Source organism: Culex pipiens, chromosome 1 (assembly GCF_016801865.2).
Source record: "Culex pipiens pallens isolate TS chromosome 1, TS_CPP_V2, whole genome shotgun sequence".
In the NCBI taxonomy this organism is placed as follows: Eukaryota; Metazoa; Arthropoda; class Insecta; order Diptera; family Culicidae; genus Culex; species Culex pipiens.
This window is the reverse complement of record NC_068937.1, coordinates 109,261,770-109,280,426: the sequence shown is the minus strand read 5'-3', so window position 1 is coordinate 109,280,426 and position 18,657 is coordinate 109,261,770. Positions and strand designations below refer to the sequence as shown.

General features: G+C 38.6%; 1 protein-coding gene across 8 annotated transcripts in view; it reads left to right on the top strand.

Annotated features, from left to right (window-relative positions):
• The first annotated feature begins 1,931 nt into the window (after positions 1-1,931).
• The window catches only part of LOC120429283 (afadin), a 154,538-nt gene continuing 137,812 nt past the window's right edge, over positions 1,932-18,657 (top strand). For 5 of the 8 annotated variants that reach the window (XM_039594511.2, XM_039594510.2, XM_039594506.2 and 2 more), the window contains exon 1: positions 1,948-2,936. The gene's annotated coding sequence lies outside the window, so the exon portion shown is untranslated. Of the gene's footprint in view, positions 2,937-9,622; positions 10,440-18,657 lie in introns of those variants that run through there. The other 3 variants (XM_039594508.2, XR_008211847.1, XM_039594505.2) reach the window with 3 other exon arrangements.

Genomic DNA, 18,657 nt, shown 5'->3' with positions numbered 1-18,657 from the left:
CTCATATACAAAGTTTTTTGATTTAGCCAACTCCAACTCCGGCTTCTGTAGATTATGCAACGGCGATTCCAGCTCTGACTTCGCAGAATTTCTCGACTCCGACTTTCAACAGGAGACTAATGATATCAGAACACATTGGCGCTCTGTCACAGTGACTAAAAATGCTATTGATATTTACAGTTCTGTTAGAACTCTGTCAAAATCTTCCCAGAACGCCATGCTATTGGATGATCAGGTTCCGCGTTCGTTGTTGCTGGCCGTGTATTGAAGGTGTTCTTGGATATAGTCAAGCTGGTTACCGGCATACACAGAAAAAAAAATGATGGTAATATTCATCAGGAAATGGTGACAGATTTTGTGGCAAAAAATATGTGTAATATTACATCAGGAATTGATGAATTTTCATCAGTTTCTGATGAATATTCATCAGGTTCACATTTTTACACATTTTTTGAGTAATATTACTCAAAAAATGATAAATATTCAACCAACAAAATTTTCAACATTCCAAAATTCAACTTTTTTTTGCTGTGTACTTTCGTTTATTGAAGCAGCAGGTACAAAGATGGTAGTTGCTCAGCAGGTCGTGCCTTAGGAAGATGCTCCAAACAGCGGCGATTATCAGGCAGCGTCTTAGGTTGTAGACGAAACGCAATCTTGTCTATCGCCTACACAATTTAATTTCAGACTTGTGTTCAGATAGCGCAAACACGACGATTTCTGATGACGGTCGTAATCCTACAGATTTCTCCGTCCTCAAGTAAAACTGAATCGTTCAGTCAAGTGGACGTAAGCCTCCCTCGATACGTTGAGTTTCTTATTGAACTTTTGCGTTTCATTGATTCAAATTGATTCTAAAACATAATTAAAACATAATTACTTACTTTTGCCTTCTCCAGCTGCTGTCACCATACTGTCCGAGCTCTGATTGTAGAAACGTCACAAACATCACTCCAGTCCACCCCATCTGTTTCTTCTGCTCTGCTTTCAACTTTTGCTCTCTCGTTCTCTCTTTCTCTCTACTCCACACCACTGAGCTGCGTGCGTCGCCATGTTTACAGTCGAACATCACACAAACTTCAAACTGGTGGCGTCTAGCGCAACTAGTGCAGCAATTTCAAGGTGGTGATTGAAGAATTCGACGACGTTTTTTCCGCTAGGTTCGCTGTTGTTCCAGCGGTGTTCGGAATGACAGCCCCCATACAGTTTGAGCAGTTTTTAGGGAAAAATCGCGTTTATAATGAAAAATCAAGCATTTTCAGAAAAGTGGGGTATTGCAAAGTGTGGCAATTACGCTAACGATCATAATGCGTGGTGATTTGTAGTGATTAATTGTGACTGGTATTTTATTTAAACGATTTTTCTAAAAAGATGATCGATATTTTTGATAACTTGAGTTAAATGTTGCAAAAGTTAAAAGTAATGATGAAATGTTATGTAAAAGTGTTTAAACTTTACTTTTCTTCCCTTTTGACCAAAATATTGACCTTAAAAATGCATTTTGGTTATTTTTTGGAATTTTTTGTAAAAAATCGAATAACTGGCAATTTTTTGAGAAAATTATTGTAATTATGCTGTAATATGACTCTAATAGTTTGTTCTATCAATAATACACACATAAGGAGCATTATCAATCAAATAAATCATATTTAAATCAATTTTTCAAAAGATCTTTTTGGTAAATTTGAGGAAAAAACATGAAAAATTAACTCAGCCCCTATGATTTATACATCATTCGATTCGTTTATGCGATTGCCACACTTTACAATAACTTTCATCGACGTTAAAAAATATTTTAAGGAAATAAAAATCAAAAACTGCAAAAAAAATAATATTTCCAAGCACGCTGTCATTCCGAACATCGTTGCGTAGTGCTTCTACTCGCCACCAGGATGCGTGCACGTTTCTGTCGAATCTCTCAAAACGCGAGATTGTCTTTACACCGAACTGTGCCGCAGGATCGTGTCGTCGCGCTGTTTTCGACAAAAGTGCCGTGTAAAATCGTGCTGTTTCGGGTAAATTTGGTCACGTCGTGTAGCGCTCGGTCGGCGCTTTCGTTTGTGGTAGCTTTCAGTGATCGTCACGCCTGGAATCCTCGTGAAAATCGTGAAAACAAACGTTGCCAATTTCAAGCAGAGGCGACATTGGATCACCTCTTTTGTGTCGTCGTCGTTGTCTCCGCAGTTCGTTTCTCTTTTCGGTGCGATCTCTCACCGATCTTCTCTTCCTCCTCTCTCTCTTTCTGGGCTCGGACCCAGTTTCTCCTCTCGCGCGTCACCGACCAAGCGTGTCCGCGTTTTCCAGTCTCGAAAAAGGAGGTGAGGAATAACAACAGCAGCAACAACAACAACGGCATCAACAACAAAAACAAGCAAAGTGGAGAGAGAAAACAGCGACGAATAAACACAAAATACCGTCACATACACATGCACGTGCGTGTTTAAAATCGCGGTGCAGCGCGGAACAAACAGCCGAAAACGAAGGAAAGAAAAATAAGCGTGTATGTGAGAAAGGGGGGAAAAGTTGATGTTTTTAATTCGCCAGTGACCGTGCAAGTGTGAGTGAAAGGTATTATAATAAATAAAAGAAGAAAAAAAAAAGTTCGTTGAAAAGAGAGTGCAAAGAAGTAAAGTGAAAGACGAAGAAGTCTGGCAAGCAGAAGAAAGGCAGCAAAACAAAAGGTGGCTAGTTTTGGTGCGTTTAAGTTACTACTACCTTCTCTGTATCGGTTGTAAATGGTTTAAAAGAAAGGAAAAGAAAATAAAAGAAGTGAAATTGTGTCTGTGTGCTAATTAGTATTGGCTGAGCGATTTGCAAACCTGTACGACGTGTGTATCTGTGAAAGTAGCACCTGGATATTTAACGTGGAATAGCAGCCAGACTGGAGGACAGCGAGCGAAAAGTTCTTCTCATTGAAGAAGTTATCTCAAGATAAGGTAATGAATGATTACAGAGTGTACACAATGTTATCTTGAGTCAGCAAAAATATAGTCGGATGTAAATATTAACAGAAAAATATACAGAATATCAGTCCAATATACTTGGAAAGTTTTTGTGAATAGTTTTCTAAATCCAAAAGTCCAGTTTGTCGGGGATTTAGAATTGCGTCGAGAAGAATTTTATAGTGGATAATGCAAAAGATTGAGGATCAATTTTCTGGTTAGTTTGCAATACGTCGTAACAGCCATCACATCCTCCGCACTTATTTATTTTTTGCTCTAAAACAAAGCAAATTTTGATTGTTTTCAGGAAAGAGTCTTTGAAGGACGTGCTTAATACCTATCTAAATCATTTTTGATGTGGAATATTCATGAAATGAATGAGAATTGATCAAAAAACGACGTTGTTTTAAAATGGCGCTTAGGGCCTTTGCAAAACTAACCCGAGAATTGAAATTAAAATCCAGAAGTCACCTGTTTTCATTCCAAGGAATTGAGAAGTCTCAATTCAAATAGATAAAAAATTGAAAATTACTTAATATACCTAGAGGTTGTAAGGACCTTCCGCATTTTCATATCGTAACCATCATGCTATCTTACCGCATGACGATTTTTGGCAGGTTGAAAAAGCTCAATTGGATGCTCTAGAACAATTCTCGCTTACTTTTTCAAAAGGTACCTAGAAACCTCACGGCGCATTGGTTGTTTTTGAAAAGGAATCTAAAATTGTTTTTATATCCTTATTTTACATATCTTGTTTTTTAATGGGGAAAAACGCAACTCCCACGCTCGTGAAAAGGGGTGCATATCTAGAGTTTTGTTTTTTGAATAGGTCCAATAAGCTATGGTGTTTCATATGTGTATAGGACCTATTCAAAAAAAATCTCTAGATATAATTTTCGAACAATGGTGCTGCTGACTGCTGATCTCATTTGTATCCAGGTCTTTAAGCATGGATAACGTTATAAATGGTAACGGCGTTATAGCCACCTGAAATGTTAAAACTGCTTACACAGCAAAAAAGTAGTAATTAAACTGCGTGTAAAAGGCCTGAATGTAAAATAAACGTTGCATTATTTTATGAAATTCTATGTAATATTACACCCTGAAATATGTAACCCATCAGTGTGGGACACCTACACCCAAAGTTAAAGAACAAGGGGATAGTTCTCACGAAAAGAAACGTGAGGAAAGTGCTCTTTTGCGAGAGTACAGTCCTCTCAAGTGTTCATTCGTTTATTGGAACAGTTCATCCTATTGAGTGGCTTATATGGACAAATGAGCGTCACTTTGTCACCGAACCATGGTGGCCCATACGGCAAAGGCACGGTTCAATATGCCGAAGGTCTTGGGTTAAAGTCTCGGTACCGGTACTTTTTTTTTGATAGATGAACTTTTTTGAAGATGAAACCATGAGTAAAGTACTCTCGGTAATTTCGGGATTTATCCTCTCCGTCCGCCCACAGTACCATTTTACTACCGAATCGTGCTCTTTATCCTCTCGTATGCCGATGCCCAGTTCTGGGTGTACTAGACCGAAATGTCAAGCTCATAAATGCGTTTATCCTTTCTATTCTTCATCGGTCTGATCGCAGAACGGGCTACGTGGAATATTGGAAGTTTGTATAGGAAAATGTATTGGGAAAAACATAGTGTGAGATTCCTGTAGGAAATTTAATGTTTGCTTTTTGTGAAAGGTTTGAAATGTTCCGAGTTCATTCTTATTTTTTGTTTTTTTTTTAAGTAGAAGGTATTTTCTTATATCCCGCTTACCTTCAAAAGGTCCTATGTACGTAGGAAACCCATATCGCATTGGTTGTTTTGAAAAAGGAGTCTAGATGGCTTTCATGGCGCTGCCCTGTGCTGCCTGTCCTGTTCTGGTAGAATTGGTTTTAATTCCCTCTCATAAATTTCTAAGCAACCTGGGCTGAGCAATCATCACATATACATGACTAAATGCAGTCTGCAACTCGCTAAGATCGATATCTCCATGCGAATGGGAATGCGAATGCGAATGATATATTAATTAATTTAAGTGTAATGGGAAGAATTGAGAGAGGGGGGGGGGGGGATAAACATGTCTAGCAAAATAATGTAATTTGACTAATGTGAGTTAATTAACAAAGTGTATCTGTACTTAATTTAGCCCATTTATATTATTTTGCATAATGTTTTCAAGATAATGTAATCGATTGCTTGGAACCCTATTAGCAACCTAATAATATTATTTCCAGGTTAATCGGTCATTCCCGGTTGACTCAGCATCTTCTCTCAAACATTTCCTTGAAGGTTCTGCATCCAGACAAAACAAACAGACATCGCGTCTGACGGGTCAGCTACGGTCGCGTGGGCATCCCGGCTCCCTCCGTTATCTTCTTCATGCAAACCGTGACCAATCTCTCGGGGATGTTTACCTTGACCCCTTCGCTGGACCTTTTTCCTGGAGCTTGCATTGCATCGGCACACACACACAGACATAAGCTGAGCTATTTCCTATCTTTCAGCTGCACACACATACACACATCTGAAATGTGCATCGTCAGTGCCTGGAACCGGAGAACTAGGAGGGTTGGCATGGAAGACCTAACAGTACTTCTCAGAATGAGGCAAGAGCATCCAGCCGGGCTGCATCGAACGCAGTGTTTGTACCTGAATGCAACTCAAGTGCAGCTGCAGTGTTCTTGTTTGTTTATCGGTCATAAAAAAGTTTGAGTGGCTTTTCGAATGCAGTGTGTGCGTTTGATAAAGGCTGTCTATGATTTTATCGGCTTGCGCAAGTTTGACCCGTAGAAATGACCGATTATGAGATTGTGTAGACCTGGAATACTAACAATGGTTTACAATATGACATGTCTTTGCTGTGAATTGTAAGGTATAGTATATTCACTGGACTTTAAGCAGAGCCTTTTTTTCAACACTTGTTGGATTTGAAAACAACTTTTAAAAGTTTCATTTACAATATTTTCACAAAATTCCTTCTACAAATTGTTCAGAATAGTACCCTGCACTTGTTGATACTTTTTGGCCTCTTCCTTGTAAAGTTATGAAAATCATCATTATTCAGTTATTGTCAACCAGGTAAAAAAATATCAATTATCAAAATGATCTAACTTTTAACCAACCATTTGATTTACACCGGCATAAGCTGATTGGTGCAAAAAATCGTAAAATTTAGCTAAATACAGAAAATATTAGAGTGATGATAAATTTTCTTTGAATATTATTGATTGCTTCAACTTTTCAAAAAGCTAATTTAATTACTACTACTGTGCATGGAACCTACTTTCGATATGTTCATCGAATCCGGAGCAAATTCCCCTACTCTTTCAACCGTAACAACACCTAATGACGGCTGCACGGACGGGGGTGGGATCACCCAAGTAACAGGCAAAACTCGAGTACCCCGAACTTGAACCTAACCAAACCAAACACCAGGACCATCACAGGGGGTAATCGTAATCGACTAAACAAAGTCACAAATACCGACACAGTTGAAAGACTTCCTTCCATTTATATTGTATAGTCATTATTTGCCATTATGATTGCAATAGACTTCTTCGTCGGCCCGTCGTCGTCCGACAGTTTTTCGGTTCTCCGACAAGGGGACCCCCTGGGAAAAGCATTCAGGTATGGAACTTAAATTGTGGGAGGAAAGCCAGGTATGACAGCAAATAAGCAACAAGCGAGGAGGTTCGCGCATTCAAGAACAAGTCCAAGCCGCCAAGTTCCCGTAATCATAGTGCCAATAAAGCAAAGAAGAGGCACACAACCGAGAAGACGCAAAGAAGAATCCGTCTAGAACCCGTGACGCGTGACCCCGGCTTTTGGGGCTGTAGTTGTACCCTACCTGACTGTGTAGTGGTGAACGGACTGGTGTGTGGGAATGTGCAGTGAAGAGGAACCCTCCTGCGACCAAACTTTGGCTCTGGGCTCTGCTGGTGCCGGTCCAGTTCTAGCTATAGCAGGTACTGGTGTGGTGTTGGTGTGCCTTCGACGACACAAAGTTGAGGAGCGATTCTCACTTGTTCCGTCGTAGCCTTCGACGGGGCGCGGGCTTTTAACCCGCAAGTCATTAGCGATCAAGAATTGCAGGAACTGAAAAGTTACTGTTACAGAGGGTTGCTACACGGGACTGCAAAAGTAGTTTGTGGGGACATTTTGGAAATATGAACTCTTCAAAAAAAATATGTAATATACCAGATTTTTTTTACTGAATCTAAAACTAAAGGGACCATCCATAAACCGCTTGAACACTTTTTGGGAAATCTCAACCTAATGAAATCTCGGGCACCTAATGTTGATAATCAGCACTTTGTCGTCCAATTGCAGCTTATAACAGCGTTTTCATCTGAAATTAAGTAATAAATAATTTAATTTGAAGTGAGCAAGCAGGTTTCTCTCAAAAGTTTGGCCAAAAAGGTTGTTTAATTAGTGAATATCAGCTAATTGGATGGAATAAATACCGAATTATTGACCTGCCAATCATATAAGAACTATCTCCTATACAAATGTGCTTTCGCTTAACCGTAGTTCAGAAATAGTCTCAAATACTTTCATGCCATTATTAGAAAGACCTTTCGACAGCTAAAAGTTTGAAGATCTGGCAGCCATGTATCAAGCTTTGACCACATAAGTGATGTTTATGTATTTTTTTTAAAGCCGATTCTCAGTTAACTGTCTGGAAATTATTTCCGGGTCCATTATTCGACCTATCAATGTTAGGTAATCGAAAGACCTTCCCAACTAATTTAAATGTTTAAAGATCAAGTTATGGCCGCTCTATATATATTTATGTACTCTTTTTAAGCCGGATCTCACTTATCTGCATAGAACGAACATTTCAAAAGGACTAAACCTTGGATGAATACAAATAGTTCATCTCGCCCACTTTACACGGAGAAAAATCAGTTCTAAAAACGCGTTCGTGGTTCCCAATTTCTTGAACGCTTGTTCACGATTTTTGGAACTCATTTTGCCTTCCTCACTGAGGTAAGGCTTTAATCCTGCTCTTAAAAATGAATTTTCTACAGAAAGCTCGCAGACCCACCTTCATGTATGCCTATAGAGAATTTGCAGCAAAGCTAAAAGACACATGTTGCCACCTATGAACAAATAGCTTAAACCTATGATTTTTTGAAAAAATGTGTTTTTTCCTCCATAATCAACATTTTTACAAAACTTATGCCGGATTCGGATGAGAAAAATTATTTCCAACAATTTGGTGTACAACTTTCTAAAATTTGTTTGATTTTTCTATGAGAAAACTGTAAATTTATAAAAAGATAGTAATTTGGACTATTTGGCAAGAAAGTCTGTCAAAAATCAATGAAAATTGTTGAATATACGTTAACACATCTGTTATCAACTATATAAGTGTATATTTAATTGATATATACGGGGAAACTAATTTTTTCGTGTTCCAGAACATGTTTTTTTTTTAAGAAAAAGGTCACAAATTTTTGCGCGCCCAAAAATTGATGTTAATTATTTTAAAGCAAAAACTTTTTCTCGTCTTTTGCAACCAGTTTCATTATGATTGATGCAGGGAATCATGAGAAATAAGCGATTTTGTTCTTCAATCCAGCAGAAAGGAATGCGATTTTTGGCAAGTAACCTCATTTTGGCGCCACCTACATTTGAAATACAGTCGCGCTGCAAAACCTCAATCGATTCAGAAACGAAAACTGAACAAATGTCTGTCCGTTTGCGTGTATGGGTGTATGTGTTTTTGGGTGAATGTGTGCTATCAATAATGTCACTCAGTTTTCTCAGCACTGGCTGAACCGATTTTGGTCAAACCAGTCGCATTTTACTTGGTTCATAGATCGATAAAATGTAAGTTTCGATAAGTAGTTCAAATATTATGTATAAAAATGTGTTTCCGTCACACAGGTTATACATCGTTGGATAGGTAATCGAAAGGCCTTTCCAAAAAGTTCATAACATTGAGGATCTGGCAACCCTGTCTCATGTTATGAGGTACTTTAAAAAAAAATAATAATTCAGTTGAAAATTATTCCCAGATCTTTTACTTTTGTGAGCCATGTTCAGAAAGGTAGTGAGGAAGGCACCAACCACAAATGTGGATTAAGCTAGTTTTTTATGTTTAAATTGTGTGTTTGATTGAGCTGCTTTATTTCGTAGTTTTTAAAGTGCTATCTTAGAGCTGTCAGGAATCATAAGGATGACCTTAGATCGGAAAACACTTGAAATCTTCTAACTCGATGGTGTTCCCACATTTTTACCAGACCTTGTTCGCTAGTTTTCCTATCAGTTGCGCGCTCCGGGCACCGTCGAAAAAACATCGCGGCACGTTTCGCCGTCTGCTGATTCCTTCATTTGGCCATACCGACTACGTATTGCCACCACCACCACCATCATAACCATGCGGTGTCGTCATGGCTCTGTGTTAGTAGCTGCTGCTGGTGGTTCAACACAGGTTGTCACGGACACCACGCGGCGGAGGTTCCCTGCGCCGCGTTGTTTCCCATTAAGGTGTGTGCGAATACTTGCGTGTGTATTACGCCACCAGCCAACATACCGTCGCACAGCGTAGCGAGGCGGTTTTGTCTGACGTCGTCGTTGAACTAGTGTCCGTCGAGTTGCGAACGATTCCAGTCCAGAGGTTGTCGGTGTCGTATTTTGCTGCGAGGTTCCCTGAACGGTTTATGACTGTTTTTTTGGCTGTTTTTTTTTCGGGGGTCGTTCTTTACGAGTTTTGGCAAACCTCTGCGCGTAGATCGGCACTACCTGCGTATTGTGTGGGGGATCGTACGGAATCGTAGAGCGTTTCTTACGATCGAAGAAGGAATGTGCAAAGTTTTCTGCGAATTCCAAGGAGAGTGAAGGTACCTGCAAGGAATACAAGTTCAGCCGTAGTGAGTCACACAGCAGTCTCGCTGTTCGAGTCGTGCAGCAAGTGATGACCTCACGTCGCGGCCACGACTGCTGCTGATAGTGGAATGCCTTGTCGTGGATGTATCGGTTGAAGGCGAAGAAGTGGTTGTTTGTGCAGATTCCGTGGGGTGCAAAAGGTGTGACAAAGAGGAAGTGCCGTAGGAGAAAAAATAGTTGTTGTGGTTCTATGCTACGAGATCGAAGAAGCGAAACAGCTGAACCAGATTGCATCGAGCAGATAACCCTTCAACCGTAAGCGAAGGCAGACCCACATAGTAATATCTGCAACCAGAGAGCTCTTGAAACGTCTACGAAGACGTCGAGTACCCGCCGAAGTTGCCCGCTTGAAGTGTGTGCGCGCATGTGTGAATGTATTAATTGGATTATCGTTACAGTTTTCTTGTTCCAACTGGTGACTGCTACAGTTGGTGTTGTGTGTACAGTGGCAAAAACGTGATGGCATAAATTAGCATTTTTTTTTTCGGGTGGTCTGAAGTGTTTGCAAATCTGTTTTCATCGCGTGCTCGCGCTTCCTTGTTCAGCAAGCTGTCGTCTATCTATCCGGCCGCCTGTTTCATCTTGCTTCGTTCGTGTTGTGTGCAGGTTTGTACCTCCTCTCTTGTGGAACTGGTTCAGCGACTATCGTTGCGCGACTTCCTTCCTCAAAACTAGGGCTAGGCTTGTCTCTCGTGAGCAACGGTTTTGCGCGCGCCCTCGTCAGTTTGTGAATCAGCGCATCTCTTTTCATCAATGAAGCTCGGGAAGGGTCGTCGTCGTTTCGACAGCGTTCTTGAGATGTCGGTTGATATGTTCGTTTTGAATCGCGGTGGTGACTCTTAACTTTTAGTTCCTGGAATGTGTCATCTGGAATGTTCCAATTTCGGATTTTATAGCTCATTCTGCTAGCCTGGAGTGGGGTATGATTCAGGTAGGGCATAGTATTGCCGCTTTGATGAACACATCATGGCAGATATTTGCGTTATTCCAAGAATAAGGATGTTTCTGGTTGCTCTATTATGTGGAAATCATAATCAGCTAGTTATGGCGTTCAATTTACTGGTAAAGATAATGATAATATCAGCAACTCAATTTTTGAAGTCATTTCTATTTAAAATTTCATGCTACAGTCCTCACTTCAAATAAAAAAAATTTGATTGTCAAGCTCAAGTATGACACCTAAACTACTCTAAAGTGATTTAGAATTTTAAAATCCAGTATGGCGGACAAAATTGCGGTGATTCAATATTAAGGAAATGCACTTGATAATTTAGTTGGCCAACCAATCATATTTGAATGAAATATCGACCCAATTTCATTTAAATATGATTGGTTGAACTCGAAGTAATGTAACAAAAAAAAAAGCAAAATAATCGAAACTTTGGATAACCGTCTTTTTGGAAAATCGAGTCTGAACTGTATTTAATAGATTGCTTGCCTAAGAATAAAATCTTACCACTTAAAAATATCATGCCATTAGTCGCAACTTTCCAAAAACCTTCCAACTTCTAGCGAAACTTACTCGAGGATACCGTGGAGATTTTCCCGTATCCCCTTAAAAACGTGGAGCATCAACACTTCCCATCTTCAAAATCCCTTTCCTTGTGCCTGGTGTGCTATACCCAATTATCAATTCCTAGGCAACTTGGGCTGTTACAATCGTTACATCAATGCGTTACATTACATGGCGAAATCCAGTCTGCAATCCGCTCAAATCACCGTCTCCTAGCGATGCGTTGATAATCATTTTTATCAAGTTTGTGCTCGTTTGAAAATATTAAGAAAAGAAGTGATTTTTTTTTTGTACAGAACTGCAAAAAAAAACATTGGTTAAATTTTAAAAAATAAATAATATGGAAAAATGACGGATCAAATAAAAAATCGTTTTTGCGTATGTATGTATGTTGTTCTGTACACCGAAAAAAATGCACTCGAAAATCTCGACACTAGCTAAACCTTTCATGCTGTATATTTTTGTAAATGTACTTGAAAGCCTGTTATTGAGAGGACATTGAAATGGCAGATGTTGCTATTTTTTGATAAAATTACCTTAGTGTGGATTAATTAACTTTTTTTCTACATGTTAATGAACTGTATTGGACAACTTTCATTGTGGTGCCTTTTTAAATTTAAACCTAGTTATTTTTACCAGCTTCATTTTTATCATTTTCATTTTGCAAATAATGCAAGGTTACTGCTAACTGTAATTCACATCCCCAACAATCACGTCCATTTACTTTAAATGGTACACCAACGAGTGCGACCGCATCTCTCTCATTCGTTTATACTTCCCAAGAGATTTCAAATTGACCAACTCGGGAAGGTGGGGGGAGGGGGTGTAGTGCCCCTAAGTTGACAACCGACAACCGCAGCCGCTGAGGACAAAGATTGTCTTGGTTCGTCGTCCGATGGGTGCATTCCATCCATCATACGAGAGAAGGTCTCAAAGCTTGTTCACATAATCACAAAACCGCACACAGACATACACTCGTTTACAATTCAATCAATTTAAATCGCTTCCGGCGGCTTTCAGTGTACGTGCATGGGTACGTTGCTACCAGTTACCAACTTGAAAAGACAGTTGGCTTTATTTTTAAAAATTGTTGGTGTTTTTTTTAAACTGATTTTTGAATGTTTGGTGCTATGAATTTAAAGAATTTGTACAATACTTTTTTTATTTGTAAAAAATAAACATAATAAGCTCACCATGCTAACGGCAGCGGTCAGTCAGCATCACTTTTGCACCCTGAAAAAGCCCCTTCATTTTCCCGCACTTTCCCTTTCTTTCAGGAACTGCGGCGATGTCAAGTGGGGTGTTTTGGCAAGCGCACTTGGGTGACGTGTGCGAGATAGTGATGATACCCACCTAAAGGGGCGGCTTCGGCCACAGCTGTCAGGTGGCTCGCAGGTCAAAATGACACAACCCTCGTCACGTCACGGTCAGATTATTGAGCAGCACGATTTACGGATTTTAAACTGACTGTGGGTTGCAATAGGGACACAATTGGGGTCAAGTTTCAACGGCAGGTTGAAGTTAAATTTGACTTAATTTTATTCAAGTCGTGACTATTTAAAACAACTTAAAATCCCTATGAGCCATTTAGAATTGTTACATCCGACTCTTTCGATGCTTTGGCTTTCCGGTATCCACATGTCAACGTCCTCGACTTGGCACTTTGCAATGTTTTGACCATTGAGCGTCGACTACATGACGATGGGCATCATAATCAACCTCATCAACACTAGCTATTATCACACACACACACGGACGCTGTCACAAGGTGTTGATCTCAAGCTGTCAATCATACTAGCAGCTTGTTGTCAACACTAGTTTGGTTGCTATAAGTTTCGAAATAGAGGATAAATTACCGGAAAGTGCATTATGTTCAGAGTGTGTCTCGATCAAACCTCCGGATGAAACAAGATATTTACACGCTTGGATGCCACTGGATACAAGAAAGCGTGTGTTGACAGATCTCCGAAGGGAGATACATTGCCAGTTTGATTGGTCTTGACAGGGCTCGGTGACTTGGCGGTGAGCACGCGCTCAGGTGGCCTTTCGATAGGAAACAAATTCGATTGCTTTAAAGCGAATTGGAATTATCAAAAAAATGACATGCCATTTCTTGGAAAGTGTCTTGTCTGGCGAAATTTTTAACGAATGGATGTTGTGGAATTGAAAAGAACGCACAAGGTCGCCTTTAAAAAAATCTTTGCTACTATCTGCAAGCTAAAATTGACACTACACTCCAAAAAAGTGTCCACGTGGTTTATGGATGGTCCCGAGGTAAAATTACACTTGTTTGTGACTTAAAAGATATACTCTTTCCCAGATGTAATATTATCATGATTTTTTTAACTGTGCATGTAACAAGATGTAACAAAATGGGTCAATTTTGCGTGCATTTCGGGGCATGGTTCCCTAGGTGTACTGAGCCCAATCCCAAATATTAGCTTGATTGGTTGCGACAGGACCTGGCGCTTTAACTTTGAAGTTTAAATCGGATTTAACCCGTAAAATCGGTGCGTTTTGATTTTTGCCAGCTTAAAGCCCTTTTTGAAAGGTTGAAAATTTGGTGGGTTGAATATTACCTCTTTTTTGATTGATTTTACCTAAAAAATGTGATGGAAACCAGTTCATGATGTAATTTTAAACTTTTTTTACACACAATCTGACACCATTTCCTGATGAATATTACCATCATTTTGTCTAATTACCTAGATTGTTAATGGGTCATTCCATCTGAAGCAAAACAGCACTTGAAAATTGCCATCTCCGATTCTGCTCAAATTTGGCAGAGCTGTTGAGACTTTCAAAACATGCAAAAATCCCGAATTTCATCCAAATCGGACCACCCCCTCCATTTTTGTACCCTCCCAAAAAATCGACTTTTTGACGATTTTTGAGCAAAACCCCTATCTTCAAACGGCGATAACTCAGGAACCGCAAATCTCAGAGGGTCGGTCTTAGACTCAATTTTGAAGGAAATTTGACGTAGAATCCATTTCCGTGATCAAAATTTTGATTAAGATGTTTTGTCTACCTGTATTGCGCAATTGAAAACTTTAAATGGCCGTATCTCAAAACAGCCTTATTTATTTTTTAAATTTGACCTCACCATCGTATTCCCCGGCCAATTTTACATAAGAATCACTTATCGACAGAAAGGAATATGTTTCGTTCCAGAGATATCGAATTTTAAAGTTTTGAGTATTTAAGATTACCTAAATTAGCTACACTCTCCGCATCTGCTAGAAGCACTCAGTTGTGCTGATTTCCTTCAAAATTGAGTCTAAGACCGACCCTCTAAGATTTGCGGTTCCTGAGTTATCGTCGTTTGAAGATAGGGGTTTTGCTCAAAAATCGCCAAAAAGTCCGATTTGGATGAAATTCCGGATTTTTGCATGTTTTGATAGTCTCAACAGCTCTGCCAAATTTGAGCAGAATCGGAGATGATTTTCAAATTTGCATTTTTTCTTGCACACTTCAGGTGGAATGACCCTAATAGTCTTTAATCTTGCTGGAGAAATGCTGGAAAGTTCTTGATAAGGAAACCTTTCGACTCTATAGCCTTCAGAAGTGATTTGCTTGTGCAAATCTATATGTTGTGTAGGGACCATCCATAAACCACGTGGACACTTTACGGGGGGTATAGCGATTGTCCACGATCCATACAAAAAAGTTTTTATTTGTATGGACAATTGTCCACGAGAGGGGGAGGGGTTACAGATTCCCAAATAAATGGTACACGTGGTTTATGGATGATCCCGTAATAAGATGATACAAATACCAACAACGTTACCAAAGACATACAATTCAACACAGAAAAAAATGATGGTAATATTCATCTGGGAATGAAGACAGACTTTGTGTAACAAAAAGAGTACTATTGCATCAGGAACTGGTAAATTTTCAACAGGTTCACATTTTTACACATTTTTTATGTAATATTACTCATAAAAAGGTAATATTAAACCAACAAAATTTTCATCCATCCAAAATTCAACTTTTATTTCTGTGAACAAAAACTCCGTTGTCAACAAACAAATTTTAGTATATTCGCATACTATTTCTGAAGGTCAGCTGCACAAAAAAAAAACACTGGATCAGCGTGGAAGCTGTGACAAACGAAAACACAATAAATATCTAAAGAGTCGGGTGATTTTACAAATTTTATTGATATTTTACAACAATTGAAACTGTTTGAAAACATTTCTAAAACATATTTTTTTTTTGTTTTGAGAGGCGCCCAATGTTCGAAAAATCATTGCAAATCGATAATCCAACATAATGATTCGCTTTTACCTTCATTCGAAATGTTTTGTTTTTAACTATCCAAAGATTTATCAACATACTGACAATTTTTACGTTCTGATTCAAGATTTTAACGAAAAAAATTGGCCCATGAAACTAAAAAAAGCAGGGCTGTGGAGTCGGAGTCGGAGTCGGAGCCGGAGTCGGTGGAGTCGGGTCTTTTTGGGAAGCCTGGAGTCGGAGTCGGAGTCGGAGTCGTCAAAACTCGAACAGCTGGAGTCGGAGTCGAAGCCGGAGTCGGCTAAATTTTATTAGCTGGAGTCGGAGTCGGAGTCGGAGCCGAAAATTTCTGATTACCCGGAGTTGGAGTCGGAGTTATCTTAAATTCAACAAAAATTATGTTTTATTTTTTTATTTTTTAGTATTTGCTATAAAACTGCTAAATTTACAAAACTTCTTATATTTTTAATTGTTTTTCAAGTTGCATACGCTGCGTTGCCATTTTCTTACCCAAGTATGTAGTATCATCATATCGTCAACTAGGGCGAATCGGGACACATGGGTCGAATTGGGACAGCAGTTTTAACCATGTTAGAGCTCAATATTTTGATTTTTCTGGTTGGTTTCGGATAGAACAGACTCAGACCAATAAAATGTGTACGTCCATTTCCAAATTTGGAACCTTTAAGTGCTCTAAACACTGCTGTCCCTATTCAGACTGTAGTCCCGATTCGCCCCAGATGACGGTAACTCAAAAAAAAATAAAAACAATATTGGTTTTGTAGTCAGAAATATTTAATTGATTTTTTACTGCATCCTTTTGCCGATATTTATGTACCCTTTAATTTCAATATGATCAAATTTAATCTAATTCTTTCTGAAAAAAGTCCACACACAGCCATCTTATACCCCGATAGCGAATGTCTTGGTGGTTTTAAGTAAATCAATGTTAAGGAAAAAAGTTACGAGGTACATCAAAAGATATAAAACAATAATCACTGTTTATGAAAATCGAAAAAAAATCACTGACAGGATAACTCTTCCAACAAATATTCAACGATTATAACAATCTGTTACTTGGAACTCAGCATGCGCATTTTGTTTATAACTTTGCACAAAAAATTTAAAGTGTCGCGCTTAAAATATAATCAAATATAAAAAAAATCAACTAATTTTGAAATCATCATTGAATATGTATAAATATATCGATTATCTTAATTTTTACTATTTCTCTACTAAAATCTGAGAACGTTGATCCTTAGGCAAACTATTTTGATATTGTTGTAAATTATCGTTGAACAAATCTCAAGATTTCAGGATAGGATTGGATTTCAAGATAAAAAAATATCCGAGACCTACAAAATATTTAACCTGTGGATTTTTTGTTTTTTATCCAATTCTCAGTTTTTTTTTTCATATTTTTTCATGGAGGCGCACGACCATTCGTTTTATGTGAAGATGCAAGAAGTATCGCGCGCCTCCTTTTAAATATATAAAAAAAATAAAAATTCAAATAAATCCAAAATTCCGAGGCAAAATATTTTCTAGGTCACGGATATTTGAAAAGGACCCCTTAAGCGTCCTTACCACGAAGATTTTTTTAAGATACATTGATTTGCAATACTAAACTTCTTCAGCCATGGCGTGATGTCCATGTTCGTCTTACAAATATCAATGGAGCTTTAAAAATAGTTTCGTTTAAAATTGTTATTTAAAAAAGCAAGGTGACTATGATAGTCACTGTGTTCTTATAAATGTTAACCTAAAAGTGAGCAAATTGAATTTATATGTTAAATCAATCCAGCTTTTTTTAAATGATCATTCAAAAAATAACAATTTAATATTTTAGCTTTAAATCAATTTAATGCAAATTTTAGGTTAAGTAAATAAATCCAAATTTACTTACCAAACTGTTCTTCTGAAAATGCCTTCAAAACCGGCGTTTTTTTTTATTTCTGTTTCAATAACGTCTAAAACTTGTAAAACTAAAAACTTTTTCCGGTTTTTTCCTTTTAGAGGGTTTTTTTATTATCCTATTTATCAATGTTTTAGATGTTTTTTTTATCAATGTTTTCGAAATAATAGTTAACTAACTTTTGAAATATTTAAAAATATGTGGAGTCGGAGTCGGAGCCAACCATTTTTTGAAAGCTGGAGTCGGAGTCGGAGTCGGAGTCGGCTAGAGTTGGTGGGCCGGAGTTGGAGTCGGAGTCGGAGTCGGTTGGATCTGAAAGCCGGAGCCGGAGTCGGAGTCGGAGTCGGAGTCGGCTAATCTCAGAAAGCCGGAGTCGGAGTCGGAGTCGGAGCCAACCATTTTTTGAAAGCTGGAGTCGGAGTCGGAGTCGGAGTCAGCTAGAGTTGGTGGGCCGGAGTTGGAGTCGGAGTCGGAGTCGGTTGGATCTGAAAGCCGGAGCCGGAGTCGGAGTTGGAGTCGGCTAATCTCAGAAAGCCGGAGTCGGAGTCGGAGTCGGAGGCGCTTGAAATATGACCCGACTCCGCAGCCAAAAAGCAAGCAATTCTTACAAATGTAAACAAACTTTGGTTTCCTCCAGAAGTGCATATTTTTTGAAACAAATTAATGACTTCGAGCACTTCAACCTTTGAAACTAGAGCTTTGTAATACTTTTTTTTATGAATAGTATAATTTTTTTTGTGAAATTTTCTGGTAAATTCTAGATTAAATTTTCAAAACAACCTATGAGTCTTGGGTTTCCTATGCAGATAGGACCTTTTTAAAATTTAATCTAGAATTCTGATTTTCCACAATTGTGGAAGGTACAATTACATCCCATAATCATGGAACAGACAATTTTGAGGCTTCGTGTTGCTGTCCTTGATAAATTTGCATTTGATGAAATTCCAAATAATTGTGTAATAAAGAACTACACCGACTAACAAGATTTCCACGCATGCTCAATTCGCAATGAGCATTGAGTTCCCTAGAAACATGAAATATCAAACCATGATGAAACTGATGCGTTTACTTCAAAATGTGCATGTTCAATGTTTTCTTTAAAAAAAAAAGGTAAGACAAAGGTATGAAAATGATTTTGAAGATCATACGAAAAT